Here is a 20,783-nt window from a genome sequence, read left to right as displayed (position 1 = left end):
TTAAATATTAATGCACAGTCACGAGGCAGTAATTCTCAATAATAGATCGGATGTAGGTCGGGGGTCCGGAGAGGATGGCGGACGGTCCGCCTATTAGTGAACTCTGGCGTACATGAATAGGCAGGTCACCAGGGGCAAAGAAGAACGATCCATCTGACGAGTCTAAGGCTCTACTGCCATGGAATGGGCGCTGTCAGCGTTGTGTGGTCAGCAAGTCTCCTGCATCTAAGGCTAGAGCGCTGCTCAAGAGTGTTAAGAGCTCCAGACCTTTTGAGTTGGTTTGCATTGACTTCTGCTTAGCCAAAGACTTATCCAACAAGTCTTGTGATGAGTGACTGACCATTTCACTAAACTGGCCCAAGCATCTCTCTGTCCCAACCAGTCAGCAAAGGCTGCCGCTCATGCTCTGGAACTCTGGATCAGTTTCTTCTGAGTGCACTCAGATCAGTTTGCAAACTTGGAAATATGATCAGAACACTCTCACCCAGAGACAAGTACAGATGGCCCCAGCTACTGAGATCTCTCACCTTCTCCTACAATGCCACAGTTCACAAAACCCAGGCTTTCAATGGTACTTTACCATACCTCCTGTGGTACTATACCATACATCCTGTGGTGCTACACCATACATCCTGTGGCAAAGTTAATGTTAAACTCAGCTGGAGGTCATAAATCCTTTGGATCTCCGCAGTGCCTCTGCTGTCTTGCCTGTCTGTGAGACCTTCTGCCTGTACAGGGCAATCACTTATGTTGTGTATTGTCAAGCTCGCAGTAGAATAGTTTGCATAGGTTCTGCATTTTTTCTGCGATGGAACTCACTAACCCTAACACCTGCAGGCATACAAACACATACACATACAAATGTATGTAGATTAATGCAGAATTTTCAACTTGGGCCTTCGCAGAAAAACATAATGAATCAATTACTTGTTTTAAGCAGGACAACTGGCTATATGGTAAATAGAATACAGTTTTTACCTGGGATATGGACCACTGCATTGACACAGTGCTATGATGATGATTTCAGTCAGGTAATATAGCTCAAGGGCCATGAAGGAGTTATAATAAGTTTATAACAGCCTTTCACAGTCTACAGTTTTACAGTGTTCTCGGCTGTTGATCACTACCAATAATTACGGTTTCAAAAACAATCTGTGACAGTTTTTAATTCTTTTCATTTCAAAATGCCATTCGCTGTGAATTCTTGTTAGCTCCTTTAGAAGCAATGTAGTATTTTTGTAGTATTTAGGGCTAACATAACTACAGCACTTGGTGCAAAGTTACCGTTACCACAGTGTGTTAGTCAGCTAACTTACCTTCAGGCAATCCTAGGCAATCCTCCATAGATAAAATTAGAAAACATATTTTTATTGTTGGTAATATTTATTACTGATGTTCTTCTCATGCATATGTAGCTGTACAATCACTACAAGCAGTGTCAGGGTCCAGTACATGGGATCTGAGCCAGGGATAGTTTTTGATATATAATATTTAACTATTTTAGCACTCTAACTGACTCAGGCTTGCTAGTGTCGGAAAAGGCTCAGTGCAGTAGCAGGAACAGAGGTGTGGACCCAAGTTGCAGACACTGATGAGGGGTTGCAGTCAAATAAAGATTTTTTAGTCCAAACAAAACAGGCTTACTACTTATTTCAAGGCGAAAGTCCAAAACAAAAGGGTAATTCCAACAAGGCTGGGTACAAAGTCCAAACACGGATTATATCTAACAAAAGCAAGGGAATCCAACACAAGGGAATAATCCAAAAATCCAAGGAAACAGAATACAAGGCAGAACACTCAACATAAGACGATGACACCACGAGGATTAAACAGAACTGAGGGCAATACACACACACACACACACACACACACGACAATTAACACAGGTGAGGCACATAAGCAATCAAACAGAAAGGAAACAACGCCAGACAAAAACACATGAAACTGATCACTACAAAATAAAACAGGAAGTAAAGCTAGCGACAATACACAAGGACATGTGAAACCAAATACAACAGAGAATAAGGAAGCAATGATCAACTAACCAAACCTAAGCAAGAACACAGAGGCAAAGAGTAAAACAGGAATGGACATTAACAAAATAACAGAAAAATGCCACATAAAACTCAAGACCGTGACAGCTGGATCTGGTCTTGTTCAGTGCAGTGGTGCCTTGCTTATACAAACTTAAGAGGCATGTGTCCTAAAAAAGTTTCTTGAAGGTCTTCATCATAATGAAGTTGACCGTACACAAGTACAGCACTATTTATTAATATAACTGCAAAGAACCTTCTCAGCGCCCCCACATGGCACTCGCATAAAAGGCCTCTCTGTCTCAAAGTCCCACAGTCCCAGTACATCCCTCATAACATCACACATCCGATCTTATTTACTAACAAACCCACCTTCCTTTTTTTCTGAAGTGTGCCAACACAACATAAAGATGTCAGTACCTTGTACAGAGAGAAGGAAGACAACAAATCCACTCGCTGCTGCTGTTAAACTCATAGCTGCTCCTCACGTCGGTTAAATCAGCAGGTAGATCAGATACATGAGAAATCCTGCTTGTCAGTTAGTCACAATAAACAAACTAATAAACTAATGAAAAAGGGAGGACGCTGTCTTTAAAGACAGTTTGTCTCTGTGCTTTGTACACATGTGTCTTAAAACAGACACTGATGTGTTAAAAGCTGCCCTGACTTTCTTCCTCTTCACATCATTAATATGCATTGTTGAAATGAAGACAGGAAACTGAACTCTTTAAAATACAATTTATTGGAATTATAGTTACGGTCATTTTGTGACCTTGTAGTGCCTCTTAACACTTTTCTTGAAGACTATTTGAGGGGTTAAAAAAACAACATATTTTAATCACTGCTTTTTTTAAACTTTATACTACAAGCCAAATCCAATTTCTTTACAGCACCAGTCCATACAGTATGATCTTGAGTCTATTGTATAAACATTTGTAAACACTTTATTTTCCATAGTGTTAAGAGAGCTAAGCTGAACATTGTTTATAAGCACATGAAAAACAAACAACATGAAACAAACAGGATGTCACGAGTTTGAGGAAGTGAAAACAGGAGAGAGCCCAAAAGCAAGACACTGGAGAGTTCACTGAAGGAGCACAAGTTCAATCCAAAAAACACAAAAACTCAGGCTACATGCAGTTCGGGTATAAAACGTCCAAACAGAGGATCAGGCAACACAGAGACAGGCGGAACACTCCAAGATAGGATAGATACTTCCAGATAGGAGATCAGCTCTATGAAAACGCTGCCTACTGACCAATCAGCTCTCTTGGAACATGACATCACCATCTGTAGGAAATCCCACAGACTGTTTCAGCCAATAGGCTGCTTAAAAGAGACTATGGGGACTGATTAAAAGCTTAGGCTATTGTTGCCTACACTGCAAAATTTTTCGTTGTGAATTTACAATAAATAATTGGATAAATTTTGCATGATTTTCACAGTAAGGATTACAGCAATATACTGTGAAATATACTCACAGCAATTTACTGTAATTTTATATCTGTGATATAAATGCATTGTTGTAAAAGCACAACTGTATACTTTAACTTCACAGCTTCAATGACAAAGGAATTATTGTGATATTACAGTACATTACTGGGGAATTACAATCTTTGCTGTACATCATTACAACAAGGCCCTGTACTTTTACAGTGTGTACTGTGAAAGTAATGTACATGTTGACAATAATTTACTGTGAATTTACAATGTATACTGTGGAAGTCATGCTAAAATTGTCCAGTAACGTACTGTAAAAGTAATGCAGATGAAGCATCCATTTACTGTGAATTTACAATCATTGTACAATTAACCCCCTCCCCCAACAAACAACTCTGAGGTAAATTCAATGTTAGCCCAATGGCATATTTATTAACAAATAAATATTTTTCAATGTGCAGCAGATGCCAAGAACTTCAAGTGTTCAAGAAATTCAACTTTCTAGTCATAAAAGCCATCTTAAAATGCAGAAAATGCAGAGAAATTGTGCAAACTTGTAATTCAACTACCTGTTTCACAATTCAACTATTCAACTAGCTGTGTCACAATAACAGTAATGGACAGGATGGGAATGAGGCCTTCATGGCAATATAAGAGAGCAAGGGAGAGAGCGATGAAGGAATGTCTTAAAGGGGTGAGGCGCCCCTCTCAGTCTCAAACATTATAATGAGTCCACATGCAACAGCATTGTGTAAAAATCTTGTAGTGCAAAGTTGTCTTGAAAAATTACAAAAAGAACAAGGCTACTCAAAACTGAGCCTGACAACTACCGCTGCAAAAAACAAAACTGATGCCCACTCAAAGTCAATAAGTTTCCTCAAAAGGGTGCTCACATGAGGGTTCATTGTTGTCCGCTTCTTGGTCTTTGAGCCTCTTTCAGGATTGATGCCCAGGAAGCACCTGTTAATAAGCAAAGATAGTTTCAGTTTTAAATAGACTTACAGTATGTATTGCAGACAGCATTTATCAAGGTGCGCTTTTTGCTGTGCTTTTTCCCCACATCAAACCCTAATAGATTTAAAATCCAAACTTGTTAGATCGTACTCTCACCATAATTTAGCCAAGGTGCCTCAGGTTAGGTTTCCCTGAGGCAAAGTGGTTGATTTTCTACTATGAGAGGCCATATCAACGTGCGCCGCCACTGAAATGCATCTTCACGCAATTGGCCAGTTGGTAAATTAAAACCAAAACCTGTTGCAAGTATGACAAACACATCCTTTTCAATTAAGGGCCTGAGAGCATTTTGTTCTGCTTTTAAAGAAAATTTCATCTACTTCATTCAATACATTCGCATTTCGCAATAGACGTTTTGAAATCATCATCACATAGCCTGCCCCAAAACAAAATAAATAACTGTGATTGGACCAGCAGGTATTTGTCAGCATAACGTAGTAGAAAGACTGATCTGCAGAGCGAAATTGAATGAGTTTGCAAGATCAGGATGGTCTTACCAGGCTAGCCTCAGGTACCTCGTTTGTCAGCATTTTAGACCTCAAGAAGCCTGTACTATAATGTGAATTACAAGATTAAATGTGATCTTTATAAAATACCTTTGAATGAATTCCAGCATCGACGATCCAGATACTCAAGGTTGAAGACGTAATAGCTGCTGAAGAAAGCAGCTACTCCGTGTAAAAAGATAGGGTGTGGGCCCATCACGACATGTCCCTCGATGGATATAAGCCATCCAGAGGGCTTCATCATGTCACCTGATATGAACAGATACAACATTATGTGTTATGAGCACTTTGCGATCTGCTTAAGACACAAAGGGCTAACAAATGTAATTCTTATTATAATCATAATTATTATTATTTATTGTGGTCATGTAGATTTCTAGAATGAAAAGAAAATAATGAGTTGTCGATAAATGTCGATACTAGATCAAAGTAACATTACCTTGAATGATCAAGCAGGGGGCTGGGGTTCTGCAGTATTGACGTCCACAGCAGTGGCACATGGCTGTAGTATAGTTAACACACAATAGCATGGATTTAGGATAAAGGATAAATATTGTTCATTGGTCAGAGGTAGTAAATCATGCAAGGTAAATGTTGATAATGTAATCACACATTTTGCATTTTAAATATTTGAATAAAAAAATCTTACATCAACTTCAAGCATCAAACTCTCTTTCGGCTCTTTGAAGTACAACATTAGGAGCAGCAGGATGCAGGCAGCCTTGTCAGAGTCTGGATCATAGCAGGCCAGAACATCACGGATCTTGGGGTTGTCCAGTGTTGCACAGTAATCCAGGATGGTCTGTCCTCGTCGACTAATTGCCTCCTGTAGCTTCTGAAGGACATCGACGTCCGTCAGGAGGCCAAAGTGTGAGAATAAGCATTTCTGAGAGAAGAGAAATGGCCATTCCTGTTTGATCTCAGACATCGCTGCAGCAGGCACTTTGGTAAGGTATTTCCGCAGGATGACGTATGTCTTTTCCATCATTGGTTCTGCTCTCCCTGCCCCATCATTCCTTCCTCTGTGTATATAGACATACAAATGTATTGTTAGTACCCAAGTAACAATTTGGTCTTGTAGCCGCCCAACACACAGTGTTCAGATCTTGACCAATTACTAAAGTCTAAACAAAATTACCCAAAAAGAGAGAAGATGGCATGCCTGAGTAGATGTTCAGCAGATCCCTCTTCATATTCTCCAACGTTGCCTCGGTCTCCCCCTCTGGCCAATCTGCTGGGCCCCACCTGACACACCTAGGAGTGGGCATCACAGGGTAACAATACTATTGGGGACGGTTATAGCTCAGAAGTTGGAGCAAGTCGTCTCATGATGAAGGGTCAGCAGTTCGATTCCCTGTTGTGACTGTTTAAATAGACCCATCCCACAGAAGTTATGTTACAGTGTAAAAGTTTTGTAAACACAGGTGCATTTTATCAAACTAATTAAAGGGATATTCCACCATTTGGGGAATTAAGCAATACCACATATAGCTCCAGTCTAGCATAGATCATTGGATCGGATTAGACCATTAGCATCTCACCCTCAAAATGACTAAGATTTCCGGAATTTTTCCTATTTAAAAGTTGTCTCTTCTCAAGTTAGAACGTGCAATAAAACTAGCGGAAAATGAAACATGGCAATTTTCTAGGCTGATTTGACATGGAACTATACTCTCATTCTGGCGTAATAATCAAGGAACGTTGCAAACGTACCATGGGCGCAGTGATATTACGCAGCACGTGAAAATACTTTCAGGTGCTGCGTGTTCCTCGGCAGCCTCTGAATACTGCACATGATGCACATCTATGTTTTCTGGAAATATGTGAAGCAAAAGTCATCACGTGTGTGAACGTGCAATCACAACCTCTAAATGGACATCTAGTTACCATTCCTCCCCTTATGTGCGTCTTCAAATGTTTAATAAGAGAGGCCAAAGTGTCACACTTAAATGCACAAGCCTCAAGCAGACATTTCAAGGGTGTAAGAGCTGATGTGTCAGGCAGTATAGGCCCAGCAGCCTGCAGGTAGGACCTATGCTGCCTATACATATGAATTTGCAGTCCTGTGTGTTTTCTGTACCTCCGTGAGCAGTCAGGCACCCCACACTGGTAGTGATAATTGGGGGCATTGCTATGCAGTTTTGTGTGCTGAACATAGTTACACACATTCTCAGACACATGCTCACAGCCAACGAATTTACAGTTGAACATTGTGGATGCATGTTAACTAGTCACCTACCTAATCTATTTCTCCTCACTCTTAGCCTGACACTGATGAGGTGACCTGGAAAGAAAAGAAAAGAAAAAGGAGAAATTACACAAAGGCAACCAACAATAAGAATTTCAGTTTGAATGCAGATTATGATAATTGATTTTCATTTAATTTTAGCCGTATGTCAAAAATGATAGTGGTATATCTATAGTGTTTTTTTACTGTAGCACTTTGAGATTGCTCACTCAATGTAAAGTGCATTTACAACTTTTACAATTATTATTCATTCATATCCCGTTCGTCGCGAACACGACATGAGACTAACTTACTCCAGTTAGCTCAGTCATGTTGTAACTAGGATATCCGCTGGAAAAATATTTTTTCATGGACCTGGATTGTGCATTCCAGATGAGCATGGAACCGTGAATGAGAAAGTTCTGGAGAGTGATTTTGTGTTGTTTGAATCACTTTCTTTTTTTGACGGTGACACCGTTTGAATCACTAAGTTATTAAAGTTAAACAGCTAACAGTTAGCAATGCTAATCTATGATAACCTTGACTAATTACAGAAATGTGCACAATAAATAGTAATGTTTGTCCCATCATTGGTTTTATAAACTTTACAAACACCAGATTTGTCTAAACGGGGATAGTGACATGAAAAACTGTAGCGAAACTCTCCTCATTACTAACATTACTACTATTAGCAAATGCTGTGAGAGAACTTTCAACAATTCCGGGCACTTGCTAACAAAATGTGAACTGAGTCATGCGATAAACATTTATTTGAAAGTAAATATTATCAGATTAAAATAACATGGGTGTAAGTGCTGCAAACATGCATGCTGCTCACCTTCTCCATTCAGCCCGGAATAGAAGAGGGACACGACGGAGCCTTCAGTTCAAAACAGTTCAGTTATGTCATGGCACACTGTAATAATACTGTTTAATGCTGTGAAATCCTTAATTTTTTCACTGTGTTGCTGTGATATTACAGACCTTGTTGTGATATAACAGCAGGTTTTAGATTGCAAGATTTTACTATAAATAAGAGTTAAATGCTGTAAAATCCAAGGATACTGTAGTTTTTACAGGTATTCATCGGGATATTACAGGGAAACTCATTTACAACAAGTTACTGTAAAATAATACTTTTAATTATTGTGAAATGCTGGTAATTTCTAACAGTGTACAGGTTTTTACAGTAAGCCTACTTACTTTGAAATGTGTTTAATAATTTTTATTTGCTCCCAGTCCGTTTCACACAGCCTGTCGCAGCCGTTAAATAAATGCGTTTCATTTTTCTTATGTAAGGTTGAATATTATGAGCAGTTTGGTAGGGATTTGAAATACTAAAATTTAATATGAACGTAGGCTATCTATTTTAGGTTAGTAGACTGTAGCTTTCTTATAGGCCTACCACAGAGACTGTAGTCATGTTCTGCCCCACGTTTTGCACTGTGGTATTGAGGGGAGTTTTCAGCAGCCTAAATGTTGAGATTCAGTCTTTCAACCCCTATTTGAGCACATTTTATGGCATTAATGGATTTTTCATTTCATTGCTATGGTTAATTTAGAACAATGTTTGGAACACTTTTGAGTGTGTTAAATAAATTAATCTCATTTTTTAAAGTGAGGACAAGTTTTTTAAATTGAGGTGGAACGACCACTTCTTCAGTGCCCGTGCCTTTTAATGTAGAAACGCTGACACAGCCGAGCTGAAAGAATAAGGCTGATATTTTCATACAGCTCATAAGAACACATCAAATCAACGCATTATTATAGACTGCGCCTGTTCATTTAAACATTCACACTGTCGGCGAATTTCTGTCTCCCTGCAAGTGTCAGCTGCAGCTGTGCTAGACTCGACCTATGTCATATTTCTGTATGTTACAGTTTGCTGTTTGTAAAATATGACGCTCTGATGCCAGTGGACTTTTTCACGTTTGTTATTGGTCATCTGCTGCTAACACCGCCTCTTGTATGTGAACGCTCACGGCTGAATTGGGAAACCCTGGGATGAGTTACGAGTTGATAACCAGCTTCGTGGTACAGTTTATCCCGACAGAAAAACATATACAACAGGGACTAACGAGCAGGGTGGGAGCAACACAGGTGAGAGAGAGGCTGACGAGGCAGGCAGGCAGACAACAGGGAAAACAGAGACAGGCAGGCAGGCATATTACTTAGGGGGAACACACATAACAACACAGAAGTACACAGACCAAGAGAAATCACTAAGACAAGTAATGTAATGTAAACTAAAACATGCAGATGAATAAAATAATGAACAAGGCTAAACAACAGATCAGACCAAATAACCAAAACTCAGAGAGCGCTCTACATAGCTGACAGGCACACAGTGTGACACAGGACGTGTTAAAAGCTGCCCTTCCTTCCTCTTTACATCATTAATATACTGTACATTAACAGAGGTAAACCTGATAGATCTCCACGTTGAAATGAAGAAACGATTCATACTGTTGTTTTGAAAATGATGCATTAACATCTTAAAATATAGTTTATTGAACTTATAGTGAGGTCATGTTGTGGCCTGGTAGTGCCTCCAATAGCCTACTTATCCGCGAAGACAAAAACAAAGCTTTTAATCAAAACTCACAGCTTTATTCTACAACCATAGACTGTATAAAAGAAGTGGACGTAGTCATCGTGACGTCACCAATTGGTTTGTGGACTGCGGTTTTGAAGCCTCGAGTTTGGCCGATAGGGCGCCGCTATGTTGAGTTTTTGCAACCAGCCGGACCGGACATGACCATATTTGGACAAGACGGTTCAGCTAATGCGGAGCTAGCTAGTTTGCTTAGCTAGGTGCATCTGTGATTCACGTTAACTGTTGTAGCTTTTGTTGTTCAGACTGCAGGCCTTAATGCTCAATTCCGATTTTTTCCCCAGATCCGATTTGTTTGACAGTTCACATTATTGCTTAAATGTGGCCCATATCCGACTCCAGTGTGAACTGTCCGCGGCCTGAAAGTGACCTGCACCTGTATCGGATTTGGACCACATATGGAAGTGGCCCAATTCAGAACTGGAAAAGATCAGATTCCATGTGACTTGGCCAGTTCACACTGTCATAAAAATATAAGATGTGAGCAAAAAAATCAGATTTGGGTCACATTAGCCTGCAGTCTGAACGTAGCCTAAGATGCCAATTTGCAATATTGCAAACATCTGGGGCAAGTAGTGGACTGCTGTGTGGTGTTTGCGTGTGTGAGAGGGGGAAATGTTGAATCACGTAATAAGCAATGATCTCTCTCTTTCTCTCTACCAGTAACGCTAGTTAGTATGCTAGAGACCCCCACAAAGTAGGAGTGTATTTTTACTTTTGCTCTTACTCGTTTTTTTTTACTCTTTACTCAGACAGGAAGTTTATCTAGACGGTCAGTGTATAACAAAGTATATTCTTAAAGCATAATTACTTATGTGCATTCTTTATCTATTAAAGTGTTTAAGTGTGTATTGTGATCATTATTCTAAATGTACTCAAAATGATGGGAAATCTGAAAATGTTCTGGAAATTCTTTATGTAATGTTAGTTGTTAAAAACATTCAGAATGATAGATGACCTTTGGTTTTAACACCTGGAGATGTGATGGAAAGTAAGTCGACAAAGTTCAACACACTGCAGTTTGCTGCTTAACCACAAGAACCTGCATCGGAAAGCTTGCAGGAAGTGAGCCTCTGTCAGCCGAGACCATAGGGTGATGCTTTTGGGTTATGATGAAGTCAGTTCTATAAAATGTGTGAAATGTATTAACAAGTAATGAATAGGATGTTTTAAGAATGCATTAAGTATGATATAAAATTCATAAACGATTGAGGATGTTAAATTAACAATAGTATTGATATTTAGTGCTTTACCTGACAGAATAGTATCCGTATATATAAAGTGTATTACTGGGATTGATTGGTTTATAATTATATGGTTTAAGTAGTTTGATGTGATTAACTTTGCTTTAATGTTAAAGAAATGGTTTGATACTAGTATGACAAAGTTTGATGATATTATGACATTATGAAAAAGTATTTTACCTTAATTGATTGATTTAATTTGTTGCTTATGATGTACAGTATATTGCCTGGTTTTTGTATTTTACTCTGTTCATTCTTGCTCAACTGTGTGATTTACCATTTTAATAATATTATTTCATTTATCATTGAACTTTAAGAGAAGTGAGGAGAATGCATTTGCAGTTGCATTGACAGTTTTGAAGTTGCCAATCACAGCAAACATGTATGAGTGCAGATTAGAGATTGTGTTGCTTGAGCCAGGGACTGGTTGGACTGGTTTTTATGTCTTAAAATAAATTTATTGCATTAAAATTTTGAATAACAATAAATTAAACTAAGTTCCATCCTGAGCATATGTAATCTACCTGCACAGGTAAAAATAAAGCTTCTACTTAAATGTTCTGCTACATGCTGCTAATAAAAACTAAAGATGAAAATGTATCCATCTCTGCCACCATCCACCTCATTCTCCGCAGCTGTCCCCTGTTAAATGCTCTGTACTTGTATAGCACCTTTCTAGTCTTCCAGTTGTACTTCTCTCTGTTTCCATCTAGGTGAGTCCCCTCTGGTTTGATGGCATCAAAAGAAAGTCACACACAGTTTTGTTTTGTTTCAAGGCTGAGATGTTGGTATAATCAGAATCAGACTCCAACTGATGGGGAGAGAAAACAAATGTGAGTCAAAGGCCTCATGAATAGCATTTGAACAATTAGATTTTACATTAAAATTTATGTAAAAGCCAAAAAATGATAGCCCTTTGGTAGAGCCCTAAGTTCTTTCACTTTGGCCCAACAGCTTTCTCACCTCTATAGTCTCTATTGGTTCATCTGGTTCGGTGGTGGAGCTCAGAGTTTTCTTCTTCCTGAATTGAATCAAAAATAAAAAGTTTAATCAACAACTCCAAAACTATGATAGTAAATATTCAAAGTAAAAGATATACTGATTCATTCTTATAAATTCACCTCATCCACAGACAAAACAAAGGAATCGTCATCACGACCACCAGAGTCACCCTGATGATATTTATTATCATTGTTGATTTCACTAGAAATGAAGATAGACAGTTATTAGATAAACTGTTCTGGACCTCACTTGTAGGATTTGATTTGGACATCACTTTGCCAGGTGATGCTCTTCAGTTAATCACCCAGGTAGAAACGTACCTGCCACAACAATCAGATGTAAGGTGGAGTTATGACGTCCTCTTCTGTTCTGGGCTTCACAGTAATAATTCCCACTGTGTTCAGCTCTGAAGTCAGTGATGGTGAAGTTCTGTCCTGATGCTTTTGGTGAGTCTTCATTCTCCTTGTACCAGGTATAATTAGCTGCTGGGTTAGCATCACTGCTGCAGGTCAGAGTCACTGAACTGCCCTCCACTATCTCAGCAGAGGGACTCACTGACACAGAGGGAAGCTTTGGAGCATCTGGAGGACAAAAGAGACAAAACTTATCAATCTGCCTTTGTTTAGACACAGACTACCACAAGCTAGGAGGAGCAAAGAAATTTTTTTTGATTCATTATTCTGATCTTCCAGTGGTTACTTTGTTATATACCTGCTCTTTACCTTGCTCTTGGTGGGAATTCTTGGGCTTCTGTAAATAGCATCACAGAGTACGGTCTAGACCTGCTCTTTTATGAAAAGCGCTGTGAGATAACTGTTGTTGTGATTTGGCGCTATATAAATAAAACTGAATTGAATTGAAAAGGCTGTTGTTGCCTTCAAAAAGGTAGCCAACAGGCTGTTAGAACCACTAATAAACCTGTACATGAAACTTGGCCACAGATGTCCTCTTTGTGACCCTTTTCTGATGAGAAAATTGATGGCCTCCCATATGAATCACAAAGAATTCATGCAAATTCAACTCAAAAGAGGATAAGAAGTACTGGTGATTTGATGTTACAGATGCTATTGTATGTTCTCAACTACTCAAGTTGAGTACTGTTGGCCAGTTTCATTTCTACCTTTTCAATCCAAAGCTATTGAACTGGTGGTCTTCAAACAGGTGTCAGAATTCCTCTGACAGAATGACCTTCCCAGCTCTATATCAGTCTTTAAGAGTGGCCTCTCTACTGAAATGGCTATTTTGTGTGTAACAGAAGCCCTAAAGTCAGCTAAAGACGCAGCCCAGTCTTCGGTTCTCATCCTGCTTGACCTATCAGCTGCTTTTGACACAGTCAATCACAGGATCCTGTTATCCGCACTCTCGGCAATGGGCAAGTCGGGCAAAGTACTTCGGTGGTTGGAATCCTAACTCTATGGGCATTCCCACAATTGTCCTACTTCCACTGCTTCTCAGGACAGTCTAGTAGAACAAAGGCTGGGCCCTCCTGCCAGCCTAAAGGCCTGTCCTCGGCCTGTTGAATTTCCAAAAGCCTGAGTCGGAGTTAGTTTCAAACAAAAGACAGTAAAACAGGCGCCCATTTCACACCTAGGTGTTAATAGTGAGTCAGACCTAAAAGCAGAGCCACACACGTGAGTACACACTCCACGCTTCTCTCTCTCCCTTTCCGGTCACGCATACACACCCACACACACAAACACACACACACACACACACACTTGATTTAGATTAGATGATAGTGTTTATTTGCTATAGTGAATAAATTCTGTTATAATTTTAAGAAGTCGTTGTTTGTGGTTATTGTATTGAATATTGTGACATCAGTTGGTTGTGACGGCCAGTGTACGGACTCACTCTTCAAACTCACCTATCATTGAATGATAATGTTTGATTATTGACAATTTATGGGTGAATAAATCCTTTTTAGACTGATTTCATATTTGGTTATATGTCCCTGATTCCAGGGTGGTGCCCCGTATTTATTAATGACAATTAATACATTTTGATATTAATAATTTTATTAATATTTCTAGAATATCTCTGATATTCAGCCAATAACCAAACTCGATTGTTTGTAACACCACGATGGTGGAACTAGCTACCACATCCCTATTTCAACACTTTCTCTTATAACACCTCTAACCCCTGACACTTTTACCAGAGTGACTCACTGACACAGAGGATGTCTTTGGAGCATCTGGAGGAGATGCGTTGAGATTATTCTAGTTTAAGGATGTGTTAATACAGTAGCATATAAGGTATTTACATTCTGAACAGTAAATTGTTTTGTGCAGCAGCATTTTAGACTTTGAAGGTGGTGTGACAGATTTATGTGTGACAGTTTGAATCCCAAAACTATATAAAATTCCTAACCAACCAGCTGAGGTTGGAAAAGGAAGAGGCGTTTAGGAGTGGAGCCTGGGCCAGGTTTAAGGAGTCAGGTTTAGCAAGGCAGTGTGACACGCTAAACAGCTATACTCAGATACATAGCATCAGTTCTCAAAAAATGACTCTGCTTCTGTCTGGAGAGGCTTCAGACAGATCACCAGCTACAAACCTAAATCCCCCCACTCCATGAATGACTCACGCCTTGCCAATGAGTTGAATCAGTTTTACTGTCGTTTTAAGAAGACAATGGGACAGACCTGACACCATCCTCTGTCACACCACTGATCGGCCACAGTCCTCCATCTCATCCCACACCTCCTCCCCTCCCTTTACCATCCTGGAGAGGGATGTCAACAGACTGTTCAGGAGGCAGAAACCTGTTCAGGAAGCAGCTGGGCCGCACTCTGTCTCCACATCCACCCTGAAGCACTGCGCCAATCAGCTGTCTCCGGTGTTCACAGACTTTTTTTAAAACCTCACTGGAGACATGCCATTTGCCAGCCTGCTTCAAAGCCTCCACCATCATCTGCCTGACTCCACCTGAGGGTGGATCACAGACTTCCTGACATACAGGAAGCAGCATGTTAAGCTGGGAAAACATCTCTCTGACTCCAGGACCATTAGCACCGGTTCCCCTCAAGGCTGCGTTCTTTCCCCCCTTCTCTTCTCCCTGTACACCAACAGCTGCACCTCCAGTCACCAGTTTGTTAAGCTCCTGAAGTTTGCGGATGACACCACCCTCATTAGGATCATCTCTTGGGGGGGGATGAGTCTTCCCACAGATGGGAGATTGACCATCTGGTGACCTGGAACAGCCAGAACAGTCTGGAGCTCAACGCTCTGAAGACAGTGGAGATGATCGTATATTTTAGTAAGAGCCCATCCCCCATCATCCTGAGTGACTCCGCAGTCACCATTGTGGACTGCTTTCGCTTCCTGGGCACCATCATCTCCCAGGACCTCAAGTGGGAGCTGAACATCACCTCCCTCACCAAGAAGGCCCAGCAGAGGATGTACTTCCTACGGCAGCTGAAGAAGTTCAGCCTGCCAAAGACAATGATGGCGCACTTCTACACCGCCATCATTGAGTCCATCCTCACCTCTTTCCATCACCATCTGGCACACTGCTGCCACTGCCAGGGACAAGGGCAGGCTGCAGCGTATCATTCGCTCTGCAGAGAAGGTGATTGGTTGTCACCTTCCATCTCTTCGGGACCTGTACGCATCCAGGACTCTGAGGCATGCAGGAAAGATTGTGGCTGACCCCTCCCATCCCTGAGACAAACTGTTTCAGACACTCCTCTCTGGCAGGACCAAAACCTCTCGCCACAAGAACAGTTTCTTTCCGATTACAGTGGGCTTCTTCAACAAGGCCTGGGTCCCCACTGTCAATGACTCTCATGCCCCCCCTCCCTAAACACACACACACACACACACACTCCCTACCTCACACTTTACAATCACACTTTACAAATATTTATAATATTTATGCTCATATTGTGAACTTTTGCACATACTTGTCAGCATTGTATTATAGTATTGTATTTTTTGTATACTTTTTGATCTCCTATATTATATTTATATTTGAGTTCACGTGTACTGTAAGGACCAATTTATACCAAGGAAAATTCCTCGTATGTGAAAATGTACCAGGCAATAAACCCAATTCTGATTCTAAACTCTCCTGAGCTGCTCACTGAATTACAGCAGACTGTAAATGTGAAGCAAGTAGATCTGAAGGATGTAGGCATGGTCAGTAAAATCTTCTCCTGCAAAGACTGGGCAGATTTAAGCTGTTTTTTATTTTTAAATAAGCTGTTTTACTCACATTTCACATTAATGATGTATTTAGTTGTCTTCCTCCCCAGCTGGTTCTCAGCTGCACAGTAATACTCTCCAGAGTCAGAGGACTGGATGTAGCTGAAGACAAACTGTGGTTCTTCACTGAGAAGTGTTTGGTTCTCCTTGTACCAGGTGTATTTAGCTGCTGGGTTAGCATCACTGCTGCAGGTCAGAGTCACTGAACTGTTCACCAATATCTCCCCAGAGGGACTCACTGACACAGAGGGAAGCTTTGGAGCATCTGCAGAAGATATGAACATGAATTAAGAGTAGAATATGTTTTCATAGATTATTGACTGTTCTCATTAAAACGTCTGTGATTGTTATATTGACAGAAAACGAGCCTTTAATCATTTCTAATTTGTAATTTTTAACAACTACAAACATTTTTCTGTAGTTGTAGCAGCATTTATGTGTTTCAGATTTACCACTACTTAGATAGACTTGTGGAGTCAGGAATAAATCTGCAGAAACTGGTAACTCTATTTTAAGATTTTACAAGTTACAGGATAAAAATATCCATTCTGTCTCAGTCAAAAACTGTTCAATTAACTCGAGCTGAGAGCTGTTGGTCATGACATTATCAATATAAGTAATGGAGCATCTCAATAACAGAAACATAACTACCGAACAGTAAATGCTGCAACAACATATTTTATACTTGAAATATTCCTAAATCTCAAAAATGTACATAATAGGAAAGACGTTTAACTGTTATATCACAACATGTATCTGAATTTTGCCTTTCTACTAAAGGTAGTTTTTCTTTATACTGAACAATATTATAAATAAATAAACACTTTTGTTTTTGCCCCCATTCATCATGATCTGAACTCAAAGATCTAAGACCATGTACAAAAAAAAAAGCCTATTTCTCTCAAATATTGTTCACAAATCTGTCAATGTCTGTGTTAGTGAGCTCTTCTCCTTTGCCGAGATAATCCTGTCACTTCACAGGTGTGGCATATCAAGATGCTGATCAAACAGCATGGGTATTGCACAGGTGTGCCTTAGGCTGGCCACAGTAAAAGGCCACTCAATGTTCATGAAAATGTGCAATTTCACTGTATTGGGGAGGGTCCGCAAATCAGTCAGGATCTGGTGTCACTGTCTGCCATCTGCCCTGTACAGTGAAAACCAAGTTTCATCCGTGAAGAGAATACCTCTCCAAAGTCCCAGACACCATCGACTGTGAGCATTTCCCACTCAAGTTGGTTACGACGACAAACTGCAGTGAGATTGAGACCCTGATGAGGACTACGAGCATGCAGATGAGCTTCCTTGAGATGGTTCCTGACAGGTTGTGCAGAAATTCTTTGGTTTTGCAAACCGATTGTTGCAGCAGCTGTCCAGGTGGATGTCCCAAGACACTCCTGTGGAATACCCATGCTGTCTGATCAGCATCGTGATATGCCACACCTGTGAGGTGGATGGATTATTTCGTCAAAGTGCTCACTAATGCAGATTTTCACAGATTTGTGAACAATATTTGAGAGAAATAGGCCTTTTGTGTACATAGAGAAAGTCTTAAATGTTTGACTTCAGCTCATGATGAATGGGGGCAAAAAGTGTTGGATTTATAATTTTGTTCAGTGTGTAATTTTTACGGCTGTGTCTACATTAAGATCTAGTATACTTCAAAATGGTTAAGTCTGAAATCATACTAGTATTGCAATATTAGTGTGTATGCATTCTTTTTTCCTGACACAGTGGAGTAAACTCACACACTGAAGGAGAGCGGAAATCCTCATGTCCTTTTACAGCACAGGAGATGATGTCTCCAGGATAAAACTGATCTTTATAAGAAGATGTCTCCACCCTTTCCATTTTCTGTCCATTCTTGAACCAGATGTAGGAAGAACGATCAGGAAGACGACAGCTGCTGTGACAAAGCAGCTCTGCCTCAGTATAATTCTGGTAGACTGTTGATCTGATCACCTGCACCTGGAGATCTAAATCTGTGGAGAAAAAACAGAAATATTTGTTCTTTATGTGGTGCTGAATCACAACATACACAGACATATAAACAATAGAACATTATGACAATCATATAATCAATTAATGACACATAAAATTCTTTCCCATTAGGATCACTATTTAACACATTCACTTGTCATCAGATAGTTTAAATGTGCTGTTACAGTTTGTGTTCATCAGTACCTGTGACAGTCAGAGTTGTACCAGGTAAACTACTCCTCCATTCAAATTTTCCTGTTTTGAATTTGAAGTGATACTCAGCTGAGTCGCTCTCTCTCAGGTCAGTGATTCTCAGAGTGGAGCGTCCTCTCTCTGTTTCAAGGACCTGAACACGACTGCATACTGGGAGTCTTCACTAAGGTCCTCAGGCTGTGAGGGATTCTGCCACTGAAGACTACGTTCAGGTCTGAACCAGAATTTAGATCTGATAGTGTAAAAACTGTTGTAAGTACAAGAAATGTCCACTGATGAGCCTTTGAAGGCACAGATGCTTCTGTCAGTGTAAGTCACTCTGTTGCAGTATTGATAACGGACACCTGAAAGATAAAACAATTTTGAACCATTTTTATACCAGATCTGGTGAGGAGTCACAATGAGGGTCTCTTTATTTAAAATACATGTAGTGATTCGGCTCCACCAGATGGTGTTATGTTAGTGGTGTCAGTGGTGTAAGACTGTGGAGTAAACTCACACACTGAAGGAGAGGGGAAACCCTCCAGTCCTTTCACAGCACAGGAATAACTGTCTTTAGAATAAAAGTGGCCTAAATAAAGAAGATGTTTCTGTCTGAATTTTTTGTCCATTCTTGTACCAGACGTAGGAAGGATGATAAGGTAGACGACAGCTGCTGTGACAAAGCAGCTCTGCCTCTGTATAAATCCTGTAGACTGTAGATCTGATCACCTGCACCCGGAGATCTGGATCTGTAAAGAAGGAACAGGAATGTTATTTTGGACAAAATTGTCACACGCACATGAATATACACACTCACATTCATATTATTGCTTCCTAGATCATGAACATTTGAAAATAATTAAATAATTAACATATTCATGAAAATGTTACCTGTGACAGACAAAGTGACTCCAGGTGAACCAGTAAATCTTCCACCTGGTTGGTTTGTTATGAACATGAACTTGTACTCAGCTGAGTCGCTCTCTCTCAGGTCTGTGATTCTCAGAGTGCAGATGTTGTTAGAACAACTGTACTGCAAACGACCTGCGTACTCTGAGTCTGTTCTCAGATCCACAGGTACATCTCCATTCATCTGAGTAAACCAGAATGATTCCTGAACTGTAGTATCACGGCCATTTATTCTGGATGGGTATGTGTAGGTGCAGCTTATTTCCACTGTTGATCCTTTTAAGGCACAGATCTGAGTAGAGGTGTAAGTCACTCCCCAGCCATTCTGAGCCTGTATCACTGTAACACAGAGCACATCAGAAACTGCAGTCAGACTCAACAACATCAGGAGACAGACTTAAAGTGTGGAGGTGGTTTCAGAAAGGAAAGTTTGATCAGCTTCAAGAAACCCAGAATCTTGTGAGTCACTGTCACAAATCGTTCTTCATGATACACCTTTAGAAGCTTGAGATCATTTTGATTTAAACAGAGCATTTTCACAGCAGACTTTTGGCTTGTTATATCAGGAAAAGCACATATGTAATATGATATTACACCTGAATGAAAGAGGATAAGTGCCACGTGAAAATTAGTTTAATTTTAGAATTCTGAGTTTCAACTGTCAACTGATTTGATTTCAACACAGCTTCGGCAGTTTTACAAAACATTCTGGTATGAATGTGACCAAACATTTTCAGAAACCACTGCAACCAATGCAGCAGAAAACTCCAGCAACAATGGCAAAGGAAAGGACCACAACTGTGAGATAGTTCGAAATTTTGTACCGCCGTTGTTCTGTTATTACATTCTGAGTAATTGACATTTTAACTTAAAAAAACCTTTAACTTAAGAAAAAGGAAAATTCTTGGCTTGTTTAGAAGCACTCAAAATATGAAAGGGGATTGTCATTACTTTATTATAAATAGACATCACATTATTAGCTTACAGTTGTGGTTACTGTGCATTAGGCCAAGATGCATAATTCTGGTCTCTATGATAGGTCAAAAGCCTTTCTATTTATGCCTAGACCTATTTATGTTACAATTACAAAAGTAAATGGAGATACAATAAAGGAAAATGAGATTTTCATACTCGCCTAGTATAAAATCACACTATACACCATAATAATATAATAATAATAACCATGATCCTACAGATTATAATACAGCTGAATATCTTCTTCTTGACTACAACTGTAACTGCAAACGTGAAGAAAAGAAACTATCCATGTTTTGGCCATATTTACTGTTACCTTTTGCTGGTAGTTTCTCCATAAACCCAAGTCTTACAAATAGCATAATAAATATATTAATAAATACAATGGATTTGAATCAATATTCCTATGAATAACAAAGAACTCCATGCTTTACAGGC

At 39.8% G+C, this 20,783-nt stretch overlaps 1 protein-coding gene and 2 long non-coding RNA genes across 3 annotated transcripts in view; all 3 read right to left on the bottom strand.

The window, feature by feature from the left end:
• LOC119898138 (B-cell receptor CD22-like) overlaps positions 1–20,783 on the bottom strand; it is a 509,835-nt gene that overhangs the window by 136,082 nt on the left and 352,970 nt on the right. The window lies entirely within an intron of this gene.
• Positions 11,393–12,450, bottom strand: LOC119899124. Its single transcript, XR_005443720.1, has 4 exons — positions 12,401–12,450; positions 12,200–12,281; positions 12,042–12,099; positions 11,393–11,889 (listed from the first exon to the last, which is right to left on the bottom strand). It is a non-coding gene; the product is annotated as an uncharacterized LOC119899124 (long non-coding RNA).
• On the bottom strand, positions 17,231–18,535 carry LOC119899161. The gene is made up of 3 exons (XR_005443729.1): positions 18,471–18,535; positions 18,035–18,268; positions 17,231–17,729 (listed from the first exon to the last, which is right to left on the bottom strand). It is a non-coding gene; the product is annotated as an uncharacterized LOC119899161 (long non-coding RNA).

This window comes from Micropterus salmoides, unplaced genomic scaffold (genome assembly GCF_014851395.1).
Source record: "Micropterus salmoides isolate LMB-PRFRI ecotype aquatic unplaced genomic scaffold, ASM1485139v1 Ms_hic_scaffold_1, whole genome shotgun sequence".
Lineage (NCBI taxonomy): Eukaryota > Metazoa > Chordata > Actinopteri > Centrarchiformes > Centrarchidae > Micropterus > Micropterus salmoides.
This window is presented reverse-complemented; position numbering and strand designations above follow the sequence as displayed.